Source organism: Nelumbo lutea, chromosome 6 (assembly GCF_056320005.1).
Source record: "Nelumbo lutea isolate HS-2025 chromosome 6, American lotus-T2T, whole genome shotgun sequence".
NCBI classification, from domain to species: Eukaryota; Viridiplantae; Streptophyta; class Magnoliopsida; order Proteales; family Nelumbonaceae; genus Nelumbo; species Nelumbo lutea.
Window position 1 is genome coordinate 52,653,345 of NC_142689.1, and position 21,150 is coordinate 52,674,494.

General features: G+C 39.6%; 1 non-coding gene across 1 annotated transcript; it reads right to left on the reverse strand.

Moving 5' to 3' along the window:
- Positions 1-9,596: 9,596 nt before the first annotated feature.
- LOC148848905 (small nucleolar RNA R71) lies at positions 9,597-9,703 on the reverse strand. Its single transcript, XR_016101533.1, has one exon. It is a non-coding gene; the product is annotated as a small nucleolar RNA R71 (small nucleolar RNA).
- Between the last annotated feature and the right edge of the window lie 11,447 nt (positions 9,704-21,150).

A 21,150-nucleotide genomic window follows, 5' to 3' on the forward strand; every position in this document is an offset into this window, starting at 1 on the left:
GTGTGGAGTATACTTAGTTTTTGTCATGACAAAGAAGCAGGTGGACACCATGGACCATCCAAGACGGCAACAAAGGTTTTACGAAGATGATTTTATTGGCCTACATTATTTAAAGGTGCTTATGACTATGTAAGTTCTTGTGATCAATGCCAATGGACAGGTAATATATCAAAGATAAATGAGATGCCCCTGAACAATATTCTTATTTGTGATATTTTTTATGTTTGGGGCATTGATTTCATGGGTCATTTTCCAAAATCCTTCAATAATGAGTATATATTTGTTGCTGTTGATTATGTAAGTAAATGGGTGGAAGCAATTGCATATCCCATTAATGATGCTAAGGTTGTAATCAAATTCTTGAAAAAAAATATTTTTACTAGATTTGGTACACCGAGGGATATCATTAGTGATGGAGTAAACATTTTTGCAATAAATAGTTTGATAATTTATTAATTAAATATGGTGTTACCCATAAGATTGCTACCTTGTATCATTCCCAAACTAGTGGACAAGTAGAAATTTCAAATAGGGAATTGAAAGGTATTTTGGAAAAGATTGTGAACTTATCTTGGAAGGATTGGTCAATGAAATTGGATGATGCACATTGGGCCTATAGTACAAATTTCAAAACACCCATTGGAATTTCTCTTTATAGGTTGGTGTTTGGTAAGGCATGTCACCTCCCTATTGAATTAGTGCATAAAGCATATTGGGTAATGAAGCTACTTAATTTTGATTTACAAGGCATGGCATGACGCACACATTAAAAATAAAGAGTTTACAGTTGGAGACAAGGTTCCTCTTTATAATTCTAGATTGAAGTTTTTTCTTGGCAAACTTAAGTCAAGATGGAGTGGTTCATACATAGTAACTAGAGTTTTTTCTCATGGTGCAATTGAAGTATCTAATGAAACTAAGGGGGACTTTCAATGTCAATGGGCAAAGATTGAAGCCTTACATTGATGGTGGACATAATCCTTTCTTCAAGTCCACCTTTCACTTGAAGGATCCATGAAAATGGAAACAGAATGAAGCTAACGACTAAAAGCATGAGCATGGTATGATTGCACCATTTTTTTTTCGAAATATGCTATTAGCTTAAGTTTATGATTGCTGAATTTTTCTTGATGACTAAAAGCCTATGATAAATTCTTGATTGAAATTGAATATGACTTAGAAAAGGAAGATAAATGCTAATTTCGAGGATTGATTGATTCTCGTGTTAACTCTATTGTATCATGAAAGTTGAAATTCTTGAGCACAAAATCCATGATCTTGTGAATTATGTGGAACTTGGCGAATGGTTTTGTGAGATATATGGAATAATATGATCATTATGTGATATTCTAGAACTTGTTTAATTAGCCTTTGAGGTGAAGTCCTAAACAATATATTACTTTGGAGATAATTTAGGCCATCTTTGGAGTGTTTAAGCCTTTTTCAAATCTACCTTGATATATTTCAATCATTAGTTACACTTTTGAGCCTTTTCAAAAGAATAGCATATGCAAAGCATATGATTTACAACCATTCAAATTATTTTCTTTAACACTCATTGTACCTAACTTGTCAAACCCAAAAAATCATGATCTACCCTTTAAGAGAGCTTAATTTTGCACAATGATGTTGATGAATGAAAGAAGGGAAGATGAAAGAAAAAGAAACAAAAAAAAATGTAAAGAAAGAAAGAAAATAGGCTTCAGAAATATATCATGAGCCTAAAATTATGTGTAGAAAAGTTTATTCACTACCCAAGAAGATCAAAAGAAATAAGTTTGGGGGTTGTAATACATGTGAAAAATAATGAATATGAGAATATCTGGAGAGTACATTTATATGTGCATACCTTTCTATGCTCTCTTGCTTTGTAATTCTTTATCCTTTCTTTGTTAGCCCCTACCTAGGCCTCACACTACAAGCTTAATAAAGACCTATTGATCTAAAGTTTTATGATTGTCTACATTAGTGGAAAAGGACTATGAATAGAAAGCCTATGGAATATCCAAAATTTTCAAAGATCCATTGGTTTGCATGATTTGAGCTAAGAAGCATGTAGGACACTCGAAAATTGGCACACACACACACACACACACACACACACTTCAATTTTCATGATGAGATTTTGCTAGCATAAGATTCATGATAATTCTTGGATGATATTTTAAATGCTTTCTAAGTTATATACCTTATACTATCTTTGAGGCATATACTTTGGAAAATCAAGATAAGCAAAGAATGATCAATTCATGAGCTTAATTATGATTTTATTCATATTTTGATTGAGGATGATTAAAATCTAACTTTGGGGGTATTTTATAAGTCTATATTTGTACATATTTTCATACCTCTAACTTGATGATTTTGGTTACAATGTTTTTGGAATTAGCATGATATTGCACTAATTATGATGAAATTATCTTGCAAGATGATTTGGAGTTTAATTGTGCAATTTTAAGAAAGAGTTCGATTTAATTGATCAAGATAATCATAGAGGAAGGACCATGCAGCAATGATGCTCCATGATGTAGCCATGAAGGAGAGAATCTATTGAAATCGGATTTGATTTGTATGCACAAAAATAAGAAAATTTCCTATTTTGATATAGTTCCCGTATTGTGAGCATAACTTTCTTCATACAACTCAATTTGAGGTGATTCAATCAGATAATTAAAGCTAAGAGATAGGCTACAACTCTTGTATTTATCACTCGACCTAATTCCACTGCTAACCAAGTGCAATTTGAGCTACAAGTTTCAGGTCTGACAGTTGGTAGTGCAGAAGAAATTGAAATTCAATTGAGATAAAGACTAAGAGACCTAATTTGTATTGAATTAGGAGTCTGCATTTAGAAGCAATTGAGGGAAGGCTGCACTATAAAAAGGATCATAGACTCAAGGCAAAGGGGTACATCTTTAGAGAGAATTTGGAAGAGAAAAAAAGAGGAAGCAATTTCAACACGCTAGAGAAGGAGATGAACAATCCAAATCTAAGAAAGTGGAAGGCTTAGTTGCTACACTTGTCTTCGACCTCTAAAGGCTAGAATTTTCTTATTATTCTATTCATTCTTTGATGTATTCTTGCTGTGTTTCCCCTTTAATTTTCTTGAGTATGTTGAATTTAATGATGTCTAACTAAATTCTCTATGCTAGGGTTTAGATGGATTTTGATCTTAAGATTATATAGTTACTTGCTTAATTCAATTCAAGACCTTTATTATTTGCATGAGGAATTTTTATTTCTATGCTTAATGCTTTAAAAGAATTGACCAGTCTTTTAATGATTTGATGATTCATGCATGACTGGTGAAAGGATTGTTATGAATTAGATCCTTAGGCAATAAAAATCGCATGTTAGACTATGATATCAAAAGATGATTAGCTCATGTGTGAGAATCAAAGAAGCTTAGTGAGTCAAATCCCCTTCTATAACCTTAAAAGAATCAAGGAAGCTTAATATACCTTAGGGTAATTTCGGTCTTGAGTTGGATTAAATAGATAATTATATAACATTGATTTAATAAAATCTAAATCCTTGCTGCATTCATCCATCAATTCAGTTTTTATTAAGTTCTTGGATTTGCATTAATTCTTTTAGTTTTTATTCATTCAATTGATTCACGAGTTCAACTTAGGTTAGTTTAAAATTGATTTGGTACTGTGATCTAGCCTCTATGGGATCGATACTTTTCTCATCATTATACGCACATTTGACTAATGTACACTTGCCTGAACTAACTGTGCATAAATTACACAACAATTGTTTCCTTTCTTCTTCATTTTTTTGATGATTGAGAATATGTCTGTTCAAGTGGTCAGTAGCACTCTTGCTATTATAACTAAAGTCAGTGCTATATTTACTACAAATGACCCATTTTCCCTTGCTTTCAACTTCTTCTATGGTAAATACTTTCCAAATATAGTCGTTACGACCATACAACACGAATTTCGCCACTCACCATTCAACTTCTCCATCTTCAAGAATCCTCCTCAAACCATCACTGCGCTAATGAAGCACACAATGCCAGAGTATAGAAACATTCTTTCATTAACTAAGGAAAAAGTTATACAAGTCATAAAGCTTGGTATGTCGAGTTGTTTACGCCAATAGCCAAAAAAAAAGGGAAAGAAAATGACATCAACGAAAACACGGGAAGGCAACAACAATGAATTATAGGCGATAGCTCAGCCCTCGATAGGTGGATCTGCGACCTCCTCATTCTCTTTTTCCCCAACATTCTCCTCGGAAACATAGGCAGCAGGGGTATCCTCGATAGTAGGGGAAATGGTGTCATAAGGCCCCCAGGTCTATGCAACCTTGGCAAAGTCAAGATAATGATGCAGAGCCCTTCTCCTAAAGTGATTAAACCCAGCCTCAATGGAGCTTGCGAAAATGTCATCCAATGTGTGTTGATACTCCTCTGAGGTCTTGAACTCCTCGACAACCTGAGCCCTCCCGTCCTCAGCCTCCTTCTTCAGCCACTCCCGCTCTGCTTTCAAACCGGTGATGCGCTTCTTAAGGTCACGAATAGTGTTGTGGTGGTCACTAATTTGGCACTTCAGCTTGGCAATCTCCGCATCCATCGCAGCAGTCTGCTCATCCGTAGCCTCAAACTCAACCAATCGAGCTCTTAGCCCCACGAGCTCGGTATGCTGATGGTCATAGAGTTGCCATAGATGCCGGAGATGGTCGACCATGGCAATCGCTGAACAAGCATTCTACAAAAGAGATGACATCAGCACAACCAACTTTAACCAAACAAGAACATGAAAACAGACGTGGACTCACTGAAGCAGCTTGGCAGAGCGAGCACTCCAGGGTACCACTCATTGTACTTGCGGCCTCTTGCTAAATGTCCATAGTCAAGATCCCATAGAGAAGTTGCTCGGGAATGCCCTCATTCTCGAGTCCATTCTCAGGACAGACAATCTACCTCGGCATATGGCAGGTCAAGCTGTTGCACCTTGGAACATCCACCCACAGAGAAGGCGGAACCGTAGAATGGTAACCCTCCTTTGGATCAACAACCACAACGTCCTCGTCATCGCTCCGCTACCTGGCCCTCTTCTACTACCGAGATGCCCTCTTAGAGGACCTTGGCGGGTTTGCCTCAGAATGGGATTGGGCCACCCTACCGCCACCTCAGCTACGCCTTATCTACCTGGCCATCATTCTATTGACTATCTCTTCTTGACTCGCCATGTTGATAGCTGCGGATGGAAAGTCAGCCACAACAAACATGAACTAAGAAAAGAAAAACGAAATCAACAAATGAATGGAAGCATTAAGATAGACCGACCTCCCCACGCATTAGCCCGACACTGATCAACATCATGAAAGAGGTGTATCGCATCACATCAACCTCCTTGATCATGCTTATGGCCACTCTCCTCTTCGATCATTCTATCCAACTTGAGCTGCGTTACCTTAGTCCGCGACGCCTGGAGCATGGCAGGGAGGGGTGAGCCCCAAGGGCAACACACAAAGAAGAATTCCCCCTTCTAGTCCTTCACTGAGGACGGGGCTCTGACCAGGATCTTAATGTGCTGCCTGGCCGAGAAATAGTAATAACCCTACTTGTGGTGTTTTAACTGAAGGAAATAACTCACCATCCCTATGGTAAGTTCGAGATTGTGGACGAAGCAATACGACATAAGGCCAATCAAAAACCTAAAAGAGTTCGACATCAACTACACAGGCAACACCTGATACCAATTGAACACTTTGACTATCCCGTCGTGCAGCGGGAACCTCAACCCAGTGATGAACTTACAATTTATCTATAATTTTTGAGGACTTTAGCATGGATTTTTATGCCGGTTTTATTAACTTTTGCCTTAATTTAGCTTAATGCTAAGAATAAGTTCAGGGATAATCAATCCAAGAAAAGGAAGGAAAAAGGCAAGAAAAGAAGGTTCAAAAAGACCAATTTCAGTCCAGCCCGGTCATGGAAGCAAGAGAGAGCACTTCGGCCCAAAAAGAGCAAGTGAATTCCTTGAGAAAACCCAAGAAAATAAAGCCTAGCTATGAGGAGAATTCGGCCCAGCAAGGAAGGCCCATTTTTAGCCCAAAAAACAGCCTAGAGTGTAGCCCACATGAGCTCAAAAGCAAGCTAAGTTGTAGCCCAAATAGCAGCCCAAAGGGAGCTAGGGGCGGCAACTTCTAGGAGTTTCTTGAAGAGAAGGAGGGAGCACTCTAGAAGGTTCATGAGGGGTGTAATACACCCCATTCTAGAGGCTTCAAGAAGGGGCAAGAGCCCCCTTGAAAAACTATATAAGGAGGCCTCTAGGAGGGGAGAAAGTTGTTCAATTGCTTGAGAGGAAGGCTCTCCCACTCTTAGAGGTTCGGCCACCTTGAGAGAAGAGAAGAGAAGAAGGCTAGGCGCAAGGAAGAAGAAGAAGAAGGGCTGAAGGAAGTTCAAGACAAGCAAGCTAGAAGAAGAAGGTGAGTTCGAATTGAGAGTTTGTGATTCAAAGATCTTCTGTAATAAATCATTTGTAGTTTCATTCTCTTTTGATTTGAATTCAGTTTCTTAGTTATATGTTCTTTCTTCTTTCTCCTTGTTTCCATTTTTCCTTGATGTATTTCATCTTGTAAAATTTCAGTTCAGCAATCTAATTCTTTTTTATTCATTCAAATGGTCATGCATTGTATTTGAAGTTTCTTGAATAAGGGTGTGATTGTAGATTAATTCGGCCAACTAACCTTCAAAACTCAGATCTGAATTCTCAGATCTGAGATTGCAAGATCTGAATTGCTTGAAAGAGAATTCAGATCTGCAATTTTCAGATTGGGCGAATTAATCTACAGCTTGGAATTCCTAGAGTGCTTGAGAGAGACTCTAGGAATTCAGATCTACTATTCAAGAACTGAATTGAGTGCAAGGTTAGAGATAACTTGCACAATTCAGTTGGTGATCAATTCAGATTTGAATTGATGCCTTAGAAGTGTTTGAAGAAATGCATGCATGAGGATTAGATTCTTGCTAGAGATAGAAGAACTGTCACTCATGCATAGGATGAACATGCACTTGAGAGAGGCTGTTCATGACCTTGGGGTTTCACCAAACCAAGGCTCAATCATGATTCATTCGAATGATCCAAATTGATAGATTGCTGAATTCTGAGATTGACATTTACTGCTTACTCTTCTAACCTGAATTGAAGGCAATTGGACCAATGATTTAGATAGATTTTAATTTAGGATTTCTTAGCTTTCATTAGAGTTTTGATTTATTTGTTGATCAGATAAGAAATGTTCAATTTGGTATTGGTAATTGTTTCCTAAATCCTCGTGGGAACGATACTTCACTCACTACTTTATTACTTGAACGGCTAGTGCACTTGCTAGTGTCACAATGAGCCACACATCAAGTTTTTGGCGCCGTTGCCGGGGATTTATAGAAGCAATATTAGGAAACATTGAGCATTCTTAATCTGATCTCATTCAGCATTGCATTCATAGTTGGGTTAATTTGCTAACTTTTTCATTTCAGCTTGGACTGCAACTGCTGTACTACTGTAGTTATGTTTCTTCTTTCTTAAGTAGATTACTTTCTTTTTTTTGGTTTCAGTTTCATTTTAATAAAGGCATATTTGATTTCTATTCAATCTTGATGTTGTTCCCTTCAAAAAGAAAAAAAAAATATAAAATTCACATAAACATGAGTGTTGCAGATCTGAGTTGCATTCGGCACTCAGATCAGCAGATTCAGATCTGCAGCACTCAGCCGAAAAGAGTTGCTTGTGTTTCAGATTTTATTATTCTTTTCTTTCATTACAAAAAAAAAAAAAAAAAAAAGCAAATGAAAAAAAAAGGGGGAGATCTTTTGAACAACCAGAGGAGCAATTGAGAATTCGGATCAGAACTCAGATCTGAGTTCAGATCTGAATTCTGCTATTGCAGATCTGCAACAGTTCAGATCTGAGTTCCTCTGAACTCAGACCTGAACTGATGAAATTTTGAGGGGAATTGGGTGTCATCACCACCCCAATTCACCCTAGGGCACTTCTGCTATTCCCCAAAAACAATTTGGTAGCAATAACTGAAGGTAAGGCAATTGAGAATTCAGATCCAAACTCAGACTTGAGTTCAGATCTGAATTCTGCTGTTACAGATCTGCTCAGTTCAGATCTGAATTCCTCTGAACTCAGATCTGAACCGATGCAAGTTTGAGGTAAATTGGGTGCCATCACTACCCCAATCCACCCTAGGATACATCCAACCTGCCTCAAGGGTGAATGGATAGCAAGGAATGAGAGAAATTCAAATCTGAAATGCAGTTGATATGATGTGAGGACTGAACTGATACAGAGCATACTATGAATTCTGGGTGGACTGAATTCTTGGCTTTACCCACTTGTAACCGAGCTACATTAGCTAAGGAGGTGTATGTTTGGATTGAATAATTGTTATGCCTCAGATATTTAAGAAAAATTAGCACTTTCCAAGTATTTCTTTTAGCATTCAGATCTGTAGCAGGGCTGCTATAGTGCAACAGTTAGCAGACCTGATTTCAGATTTCTACAAAAGTTGTATGGGCCGAATAGCTTGCAATACCAAACATTGCAGACCCAATTTTTAGGTCTTAGCAAGTGTTTGATATGCATCAGCTATACAGGTTTGAGCTTCAATTGTAGAGTTTTTAACCCAAGCCTAACTCAGGACTGGTTTTAGTTTATTTCAGATCCTTTAAAATTTTTTTTTTTAGATCAGATCTGATTTCAGCCCTAAAGCATCACAGAATTGATTCCAACCTTAATGGATGTATATTGTAGTGTATACCAATGAGTGTGTATGAGATATCCAGCTCAGATCTGAATTATTATTTATTAATTTCTCTAGACTAACAATACCAAAGACTTGTAGATCTGAACTCAGATCTAAATTGGGTCTGAATTCAGATGTTGCAATCGATGGATGTAGATAAAGGAACCTTGAATAAGATGATTGGTTTAAATCTGCTTTTAGTATAATCGGCTTCATTTATTCATGATAGGATGTAGGTTTTGTATTCCAATACTTCACTTTACATTTTCAGTGTGATAGGATTAGTTATTTATTTTCTTTTGTGAATATTGGCATTTTTATTGCTTTGACTTTAACAGTTTATGACAAGCAGACCTGAACTGGAAGAGATCCTTTACGACCCAGAGATTGAACGGACTCTCCGTGTCCGTTTGAGAGCTGCTAAGCAAGTCAGACAAGAAGCACAAGAAATGGCTGAACAAAGAACTATGATGGATTATGCCAAGCCTACCCTCACCGGGACTGTCTCCAGCATTATCAGGCCAACTATTGCTGCCAATAACTTCGAAATTAAACCGGCCATAATCCAAATGATACAAAATACGGTTCAGTTTTGTGGTATGGCCCATGAGGATCCGAATGCCCATATTGCTAACTTCTTGGAAATCTGTGACACCTTCAAACACAATGGGGTAAGTGATGATGCCATCCGGCTGAGGTTATTCCCATTTTCTTTGAAGGATAAAGCCAAAGCTTGGTTGAACTCATTACCGGCAGGATCTATAGCCACATGGGACGAAATGGCCAGCCGTTTTCTCTCTAAATATTTTCCCCCTTCTAAAACTGCTAAAATGAGGAATGACATCACTACTTTTTTCCAGCAAGAGGGGGAATCTTTATATGAGTCATGGGAACGATACAAGGAGCTGTTAAGGAGAGTTCCTCACCATGGCCTCCCCATTTGGCTGCAAGTGCAGACTTTCTATAATGGTCTTACTGACTCAAATAAGACCATATTAGATGCTGCAGCCGGAGGATCCATAAATAATAAAACTCCTGAGGTTGCCCATGCACTTATTGAGGAAATGGCAGCCAACAATTATCAATGGCATTCGGAAAGGACTCAAACTAGGAAGCAGCAAGGCTTGCATAATGTTGACACTTATACAGCACTAGCTGCACAAATAGGAGCACTCAGTAAAAAAATAGATGAAATGCAGATAGCTGCCATGCATGTGCAGCCTCTTAATTGTGAATTGTGTGGGGGAGGCCACATCAGTACAGACTGCCAAGTTGGCAATCAGTTCAGACCATCTACTGAACAAGTTGACTATGTCAGCAATTCGTCAAGACAGCAGGGTTACCAGAGTCACCATACTTTTCATCCAGGATGGAGGGGACATTCAAACCAGTCCTGGCCAAATCAGCATATTTCCAAGCCGTTCCACCAGACTTATCATCAGCCTGAACCGAAATCCAATTTGGAGGAACTGATGACAAAATTTATAGCAGGTGCAGAAACTAGGTTCCAGAACCAGGAAGCCTCAATCAAAAACCTGGAAAACCAAGTGGGGCAATTGGCACAATTAATCTCTTCCAGACTGCCGGGAACTCTTCCAAGCAACACTGAAGTGAATCCACGAGAGCAGGTGCAAGCTATTACCTTAAGAAGTGGAAAAGAGTTGCCTGAGGTAGAAAAGAAGAATTGGGCTGAACCCAAGGCAGAAACAAGCCTTGGAACCAGACAACAGAAGACGGAACAACCAGAAGCACAACAAGGGATGCACCAACAACCACAAGTTCCATTCCCTAACAGGCTGAAGCAACAAAAATTGGAGAAGGAATTTGGTAAGTTTCTTGAAATATTTAAAAGTTTACATATTAATATTCCTTTTGCTGATGCTTTAGCCCAGATGCCACACTATGCAAGGTTTTTGAAGGAATTATTGGCAAACAAAAGGAAACTGGGAGATGTGGCTACAGTTGCATTAAATGAGGAATGTTCTGCTATCCTTCTGAACAAGCTGCCTCAGAAACTCAAAGATCCAGGGAGTTTCACTATTCCTTGTACCATTGGCAGTTTAAAAATTGAAAAAGCTTTATGTGACCTGGGAGCTAGCATCAATTTAATGCCATATTCTATCTTCAAGAAATTGGGGTTGAATGAACCCCAACCCACTAGAGTGGCATTACAATTGGCTGATAGATCCATTAGACATCCTAGGGGGATCATAGAAATGTGTTAGTTAAAGTTGACAAATTCATTTTTCCAGTTGATTTCATTGTGTTAGACATGCAAGAAGATGTGGAGGTCCCGCTTATCCTAGGGAGACCTTTCCTGGCTACCGGGAAAGCAATGATTGATGTCCAACAAGGACAACTCAGCCTTAGGATACAAGATGAGGAGATAATTTTTAAAATGTCTGATGCTATGAAACATGCACCCTCTAGTGATGATTCTTGTTTTATGATTGATGCCATTGAATTGACAATTGATGAATGCTTCCAGGTAAGTAGAATAACTGATCCTCTTGAACTCTGCCTCCAACAGGGAGAACTTGAAGAAACAGAAAATGAAAAAATAAACCTCATGATAGCATACCTGAATGATAAGCCTCAATTCAAGGGAAAGGGGTTTCTTAAATTAGAGAACTTAGGCAAATTGCCCGGACCATCAGGTAAGCCATCACCCCAAGAACCCCCCACCCTTGAACTGAAGCAATTACCATCCCATTTAGAGTATGCTTTCCTTGAGGAACCATCAGATCTCCCCGTGATAATTTCCGCAGCACTGAATCCCTTACAAAGAGAAAAATTATTAAGAGTGCTGCGGGAACACAAAAATGCTATAGCTTGGAAGGTAGAAGATATCAAAGGCATTAATCCATCAATCTGCACTCACAGAATTTTGATGGAAGAGGACAGCAAGCCTTCCGTTCAGCCCCAAAGGCGCCTGAATCCCAACATGAAAGAAGTGGTAAAGGCTGAAATAATTAAGTTGTTAGATGCTGGGATCATTTATCCTATTTCTGATAGTTCTTGGGTAAGCCCTGTGCAAGTTGTGCCCAAAAAAGGGGGTACAACTGTTGTTCCAAATGAGAAAAATGAACTCATCCCTACTAGAACCATTACCGGATGGCGTGTGTGTATTGACTATAGAAAATTAAATGAAGCCACCCGGAAGGACCATTTCCCTCTCCCATTTATGGATCAAATGTTGGAGAGGCTAGCCGGGCATGAGTATTATTGTTTCTTGGATGGATATTCAGGGTATAACCAGATACCAATTGCACCAGAAGATCAAGAAAAGACCACTTTTACTTGCCCATATGGAACCTTTGCATACCGAAGGATGCCCTTTGGGTTATGCAATGCCCCAGCAACCTTTCAGCGATGTATGATGTCTATATTTTCTGATATGGTTGAAAAATTTATTGAGATCTTCATGGATGATTTTTCAGTTTTTGGCTCTTCATTTGATGCATGTTTGAATAATCTGGAACAGGTGCTTACTAGATGTAAAGAAACACATCTTGTGTTGAATTGGGAGAAATGTCATTTTATGGTGCAAGAAGGCATAGTGCTTGGACACAAGATCTCTCAAAGAGGTATAGAAGTCGACAAGGCCAAGGTGGAGGCAATTGAAAAATTACCAACCCCAACATCTATTCGTTCTTTGAGAAGTTTCTTAGGACATGTCGGATTCTATAGAAGGTTTATTAAAGATTTCTCAAAAATTTCCAAGCCATTATCTACCTTGCTTCAGAAAGAAGTGCCTTTTGAATTTTCAACTGAATGTCTTCATGCTTTCAACATCTTGAAAGACAAATTGATCCATGCACCTATCATGATAGCACCAGATTGGACCCTCCCATTTGAATTGATGTGTGATGCGAGTGATTTTGCTATAGGAGCTGTTTTAGGACAAAGAATGAACAAACATTTTCAGCCAATTTACTATGCTAGCAGAACCTTGACTGGACCCCAACTCAATTACACCACCACAGAAAAGGAGCTGTTAGCAGTAATATTTGCACTTGATAAGTTTCGTTCATATCTGATATTATCCAAGGTTGTTGTCCACACAGATCACTCGGCATTAAGGCACTTGCTTACCAAGCAAAACTCAAAACCAAGACTGATCAGGTGGATCCTTTTATTGCAAGAGTTTGACATTGAGATTAGAGACCTGAAGGGTGCTGCAAACCTGGCTGCTGACCATCTCTCCCGGTTGGACACGGTAAGCTCAAAAGAGGAGATAACCAGCAACATTCGAGAAGAATTTCCGGATGAGCAGTTGTACTCAATACAGAAATACTCATATCCTTGGTATGCTGATTTTGCTAATTATCTAGCTGCACAAGTCCTTCCTCCTAACCTTTCATATCAACAAAAAAAGAAATTCTTTTCTGATGTAAAATACTATCTGTGGGAGGAACCCTTTTTGTATAAATTGTGTGCAGATCAGATCATAAGGAGATGTGTCCCCGAGGAGGAGATGGAGTCGGTACTCCAATTTTGCCATGATAAAGAAGCAGGAGGTCATTTTGGAGCTAGTCGCACGGCAGCCAAGGTTTTGCAATCAGGTTTTTATTGGCCCACACTCTTCAAAGATGCCCATCGGTATGTGTCCACATGTGACAAATGCCAAAGATCGGGAAACATTTCCCGACGGAATGAAATGCCCCTTTCCAATATTTTAATCTGTGAAATCTTTGATGTTTGGGGTATAGATTTCATGGGACCTTTCCCGAATTCTTTTGGGAATAAGTACATCCTCGTTGCAGTTGACTATGTATCCAAATGGGTAGAAGCCATGGCTTTACCCACAAATGACTCAAGAAGGGTAGTACACTTCCTAAAGAAGCTATTCTCCCGATTTGGCACTCCGCGAGCTATAATTAGTGATAGGGGAACTCACTTCTGCAATAGCCAATTTGAGAGGTTAATGCAGAAATATGGAATTACACATAAATTAGCTACCCCTTATCACCCTCAAAAGAATTCTGGAAAAGACCGTAGCATCCACCAGAAAAGATTGGTCCATCAAATTAGATGATGCATTATGGGCATACAGAACTGCATTTAAGACACCTATTGGCATGTCCCCCTACAGATTGGTCTTTGGTAAAGCATGCCATTTACCAGTTGAATTGGAACACAAGGCCTATTGGGCTCTTAAATTCTTAAATTTTGACATTCAGGCCACAGGGGCTAAAAGGCGGTTGCAATTGAATGAATTGGATGAATTCAGACTTACCACCTATGAGAATGCCAAAGTTTATAAAGAAAGAATAAAAAACTGGCATGATAAGAACTTGCTGAGACGGGACTTTTATGTAGGCCAACAGGTATTGTTATATAATTCCCGTCTCCGCTTGTTTCCAGGTAAGCTGAGATCCAGGTGGTCTGGACCCTTTACCATTTCACAGGTTTTTCCCCATGGGGCTATAGAACTCACCCACCCAGTTCAGGGCACGTTTAAAGTAAATGGTCAGCGCCTGAAACCATATTTAATGGGCAGTACTGTACCCCCTCCATCCACTGTTTATCTAGATAACCAATAATCTCTTATGCTTGCTCATGAACAAGTTAAGGAATCTTTTTGTCATTTATCTTTTTAGAATATTAGTTAGTAAAATAAAGATCTTTTTCTCAAAATTCCAATTCTTTAAGGACTCAGTTCATCATTTTCTTTTCTTCAGTTTGCTCTAGCAAGTGTGACTCCCTAACACTACGAACATTGAGGACAATGTTCATCTCAAGTGTGGGGGAGTGAGCCCGAGGCTGGGGTATGGGGGTTGAAACCATGCACCTCATGCACCCCAACACACATATGCAAGCAATGACATCACAAAAAAAAAAAAAAAAAAAAAAGACTGGAACCCCTCAAGTTCATTACTATTTATTTGATGATTTTTTTTAAGAAGGAATTCAATGAGTTGAGGGAGACTGATGTACTTGTTAAGTTTTTATTCTTGTGAATGACCCAATTTGATTTATGCAGGAGAAAAGGGGAGATGAATATGCCTTTCAGCATGACTAGCCCTAACTTCCTTCATGTGTATGAAAGCCCTTGATTTCATTGTTAATGGTCAAGAGAGCTAGTGCACATCTGAAGTGCTAATTCTTGAGGTTCAATAATTGCAAAGAAGGACAAAAGCCCAAATTGACTCCGCTATTCTGAGCTGAATAGTAAAACTAGCAGCTTAGAACATGAGTCCTATTTACCTACCTCAAACAAGTGACCAGTGTGAGATGGAGCATAAGATGCACTCACACCAAAAAAAAAAAAAAAAAAAAAAAAAAAAAAAAGTGTGAGATGGAGCATAAAATGCACTCACACCGAAAAGAAAAAAAAAAAAAAAGGTGAGATGGAGCATAAAATGCACTCACCCTTAGAAATAAGTAATTGTGGTGACAACCGAGGTTCAAAGGGGCACTCTAAAGTTGAACTCTCATAGAGATTTAGTTATAGATGTGAAACTTAGTGAAATTTGATTATTAACCTTGACAATTAAGGAGCTGATTTATATATGAATTAGGAGTGAAGGCTAGACTATGATGAAATTCATATTCTCCTTTCCTCGGATCTGATACATATCTTAAATGGTAATTTACAAGAATAAGAGTTGAGCACTTACAAAAGTTCCCCGACTACTCAATGCATTACTATCTTAAAAAGTTCACCAGGTAAATGGTGAGAACAGAAGGGGGGAATGTTAAGTTTATGGCTGATGTCTTTGCTTGAGGACAAGCAAAAGCTTAAGTGTGGGGGTATTTGATGAACTTACAATTTATCTATAATTTTTGAGGACTTTAGCATGGATTTTTATGCCGGTTTTATTAATTTTTGCCTTAATTTAGCTTAATGCTAAGAATAAGTTCAGGGATAATCAATCCAAGAAAAGGAAGGAAAAAGGCAAGAAAAGAAGGTTCAAAAAGACCAATTTCAGTCCAGCCCGGTCATGGAAGCAAGAGAGAGCACTTCGGCCCAAAAAGAGCAAGTGAATTCCTTGAGAAAACCCAAGAAAATAAAGCCTAGCTATGAGGAGAATTCGGCCCAGCAAGGAAGGCCCATTTTTAGCCCAAAAAACAGCCTAGAGTGTAGCCCACATGAGCTCAAAAGCAAGCTAAGTTGTAGCCCAAATAACAGCCCAAAGGGAGCTAGGGGCGGCAACTTCTAGGAGTTTCTTGAAGAGAAGGAGGGAGCACTCTAGAAGGTTCATGAGGGGTGTAATACACCCCATTCTAGAGGCTTCAAGAAGGGGCAAGAGCCCCCTTGAAAAACTATATAAGGAGGCCTCTAGGAGGGGAGAAAGTTGTTCAATTGCTTGAGAGGAAGGCTCTCCCACTCTTAGAGGTTCGGCCACCTTGAGAGAAGAGAAGAGAAGAAGGCTAGGCGCAAGGAAGAAGAAGAAGAAGGGCTGAAGGAAGTTCAAGACAAGCAAGCTAGAAGAAGAAGGTGAGTTCGAATTGAGAGTTTGTGATTCAAAGATCTTCTGTAATAAATCATTTGTAGTTTCATTCTCTTTTGATTTGAATTCAGTTTCTTAGTTATATGTTCTTTCTTCTTTCTCCTTGTTTCCATTTTTCCTTGATGTATTTCATCTTGTAAAATTTCAGTTCAGCAATCTAATTCTTTTTTATTCATTCAAATGGTCATGCATTGTATTTGAAGTTTCTTGAATAAGGGTGTGATTGTAGATTAATTCGGCCAACTAACCTTCAAAACTCAGATCTGAATTCTCAGATCTGAGATTGCAAGATCTGAATTGCTTGAAAGAGAATTCAGATCTGCAATTTTCAGATTGGGCGAATTAATCTACAGCTTGGAATTCCTAGAGTGCTTGAGAGAGACTCTAGGAATTCAGATCTACTATTCAAGAACTGAATTGAGTGCAAGGTTAGAGATAACTTGCACAATTCAGTTGGTGATCAATTCAGATTTGAATTGATGCCTTAGAAGTGTTTGAAGAAATGCATGCATGAGGATTAGATTCTTGCTAGAGATAGAAGAACTGTCACTCATGCATAGGATGAACATGCACTTGAGAGAGGCTGTTCATGACCTTGGGGTTTCACCAAACCAAGGCTCAATCATGATTCATTCGAATGATCCAAATTGATAGATTGCTGAATTCTGAGATTGACATTTACTGCTTACTCTTCTAACCTGAATTGAAGGCAATTGGACCAATGATTTAGATAGATTTTAATTTAGGATTTCTTAGCTTTCATTAGAGTTTTGATTTATTTGTTGATCAGATAAGAAATGTTCAATTTGGTATTGGTAATTGTTTCCTAAATCCTCGTGGGAACGATACTTCACTCACTACTTTATTACTTGAACGGCTAGTGCACTTGCTAGTGTCACAATGAGCCACACATCACCCAGCCTTCAAGCTACTCTCATACATGCAAAGCTTGCTAGGTCGAGCATCTGTGGACCTCTCTCACCAGGCAGGGGACACCTCAACTTGTACTCCTCGAGAATGCATTGCAGAGCTCGAATCCGAGTAATGTTCTCGGGAGTCAGATAGTAAGGGGTGGTACCGAGTCGGTGGCCAGCCCGTGCATGATGCTCTACCCCTATACTAGACGGCCCAACCTCAGCCTCCTCGGCCTTGACAGCCCTCCCAGACTCTACCCCACCAAAGTCAGTGGCCCCGGTGAAGGACCCTGGCTCAGACTCATAGTAAGAAGAAGAAAAGCTAGAAGAATCCGAAGAGGAAGAATGGAAAGACAAGGAAGACATCTTACCGAGCTGAGAACCGCAGAATTAAAGTAGACTCCGAGCACTTCACACCACCCCTTGTTGAGCTCTCTAAGCAATCATCTCTTGGAAATGGTGAAGGAGAAAGGCTCTTCCCTCCTATTTAAAGACTCGCGAGGGGGTGCATCGAAGCAAGACCAATGGTAGAGATCAAGTGCTGCTCTAACAATCTCGGGAAGACCAATCGGAGCAACTACCCACTGCACCCACAAGGACCCAGGAATCAAGATGATGCTTCAGACGACTCATTTTAGAGACTGTGCAGACATTGGCCTAACCGGTTCACCCTGAGGAAACTGGCCCAATCAAGCTCGTAGACCTCCACGGTGTGCTCAACAAGAACCAGCCCTAGAGGCCTCGACTTGCGACTAAGGAGTCCACGCTACACCTCAGCTAAATAGTCCACACTACACCTCAGCCGAGCAGTCCATGCAACATCCTTGCCGAGCACTCCTCACCGTGGCCAAGTAGCCCGCGCAACATCCTTGCCGAGCACTCCTCATCATGGCTGAGAAGCCATGCAACATCATTGCCGAGCACTCCTCACCGTGACTGAGCAGCCCATGCAGCACCCTTTCCGAGCACTCCTCTCCTCGACTTCAGAACTGGGGGAGTGGTGTTCAGATTCAAAATTTTGAAACCAAAGTTCCTCAGTCGATGATCAGAGAACTCTTCAACTGCACCCCACATTGCGCGGGTTTCGAACTCTGACAAGCGCTGAGGAATACTAAGGGGACCAGACACTCAACTAGACTTCAACTTTGAGTTCCTCAGTGAGGACTAAAGCACTCTCTCGAGCTACACTTTGGTTGAGCACTTCATTCTTCAACTTCGGAACTAGGGGAGTGGTGTTCGGGTCATGGTTGAACTGGCCTTAAATGCCATGTGGTTGCCCAGTCACTACGTAGTCACCTCGGCCACATCGGCACTGCCCTGCCAGCTTCATGGCATACACCGACTCTGTGACCATGACCGCATTATGCTACGTCCATAGCCCCCACCTTATCCTATTGGCCATGTCAACTCCACATCATGCGGATAAGCATGACCAAGAACAGGAGAGGATGGGACAACTCCGCCCCGGAAGCCTAATCCGATCAGGACACGGACCTTCGACTATAAAATGGTATCTCCCGCTCAAGGTAAGGGATTCCAACCTCTAGCACCCATTCTCCTATTTTGGTCGGACCAGTGTTGCTCTCTAACTGCTCGGCCTGGCTGCCCACTACCTTCTACTGGCTTGATCGTCGGAGTACCTACCCGATGATAACTCCTTGGGCCTCTGACTTCTTGTTTGCAGATCTCATTGCACGACTTCCACCTTCCACCTTCGCTCTACCTTGTAGGTGATGATTATCTAACTGTAACCTCAGTTCTTGCATCACCTAGGATCGAGCAGCATCAGTAAATACTTCCCAAACTGGGCTAGTCAACTTAGTGTCCTTCTTTTTCTTTCCCCTAGTAGTATTAGGGGCAAGAACTCTAGCAATATCAGTAGCATCCACATTGGTGCTGACACTATCATATTATAACTGAACATCATTGACATTGAACACATTGGGAAATTGGTTTCAGGAGGAGCTAACTATTTTTTTTTTAATTCTAAAAAATAAAGATTAATTTATTTGCAACTGAAGTCTTCAAACCTTAACTTGTTCAAAATCTTAACTTGATTTCAACGGTTGAAGTCTTCAAACCTCACAAATTGCTAACATGAGATACTTGAGCAAGCCTTCTTGTTGAAACTTTAATAAAGTTGAGAATTGGAGAGTAGAGAGAGTATGTGAGTGTATGGAGTGTGTACAAGAGAGTATATGAGAGTATGAGACTATGAGAATTGGTATGATGGGAATGGGGGAAGATAAGGGTAATTATAGGAATTGGAAATAATTTAATTAATTACCCAAAATACTTTGAAAAGCTAGTTGGTGTCAGAGCCATTAGCCAATTATTGTTGTAGTTGGTATTAGAGCAAACAAGCAAGCCAGTTGAAGTTGTCACATTTCAAGCAGCCACACATCGTGGGATGCGGTCGCTCGGCACTCCCACTTGGGGTTCAAACAAGCAACATGCATTAAGCTTGGCAAGAGGCTACACATCATGTCCCAATTTCAATGACCCTAAGGCCATGTTTGGTTTGAAGGAAAAGATAGGGAAAGGAAAGGAAAAGTAGGAAAATCTATACAAAGTTTGTAGAGGTTCCCCTACCTTTCTTTTCCTTTCCCTACCTTTTCCTTCAAACCAAACATAGCCTAAAGCATTTATCAAGCGGGGGAAAACCCATGAGCCATTTCTGGAAGGCATATTATGGTGGTTTAAGTGGGGGAGTGTCATGCTTCCTCATAGACATGAGTCGCTGCTCATTTTGGTGAGGTGTGAGTGGTGCACCTACATCCTGGTTTCATGATGGATGAGCCATTGTTTCGTAGATTGTAAGAGGCACTACTAAGATAGGGAAACCCAAGCATGTCATGTCATGCTGGTCCATGGGCTTGGAAACCCAAGACCAATGGCTCATCACGTCGTGCCTTGGTGGACCAAAATCATGTAGGGCCACGCTGGCCTGCCAGCGACACGACTCGATTTACAATTCTATTTATTAGTTTTTATCTCTTCACTTTTTTCTTGTTTTTGCTCCAACTCTATTTATTACTTTTAATACTTCAACTTGAAAGAGGAGGTACCAAATAAGATTTCACTAAAAACAAAGTTAAAGCGCCTAGACTAAGAGGCACTTAATTAGCATATCTCCAACCAAGCAGGTTTCTACTAAAACCATTGTATCCATTTTAAGTATCAAGGTTCCAAACAACACCTAATTGGTTTTAATTGGAGGTAGAGACATATTCCTATCTCCAAAACAAAAGTTCTTTTTTTTTTGGGTGGGGGGGGAGTGGGTTATGCATCTAAAACCATTAAATCTGCATCTAGATATTAATCTATATGTACTAATGAGCCAGTCATTTCATTAAAAACACATTTAGTTTTAAATTTGAACATTGGATGAGAGATTGGTATGGTAGGATGGTGTCACATTAAATATAAACATTTCACTCAAATGTTCCATTGCCATCTTGCTCACACTTGGAAGTCGAAGCTTTGCTTCATGGTGTTAAGTTTGCATTAGATTTATATTTGCAGCTAGTGATACTCGAAGGTGATGCAAATACCATTGTCAGGCTTTGGTTGGTGGCTTCTTCAGAACCATTGTATCTAGTACCGTGGAAAGCCAACATGGCAACACATTGGGTATCACAAGTTGCAACTACTTGTAATAGAACTTACACATGGTCGGTGTGCCTGGCCTGATTTTCTTCTACTATTGTGGAGTCTGATGTATTTGAATTGAAATGATTGAATGATTTGTGCAGTTGCACTTCAAAAAATAGTGGCAATACCCAACATAATACTGTTCAGAATAGTAAAGCACCTTTTCAATGCCTAATCAGCATAAGCACCAACTAAACAAGTTTGATATCCATACTACTATTAAAAGTGGGAATGAGGTCAAGATTCTAAAATTTTTCTTGATTAAAATACCCCTATTATTGGATTTGGTTAAAAAAATACAATTTGAAGTTCTACTTATATGAAATTCATTCCATTCCCTTGTATTAAAATCCTAT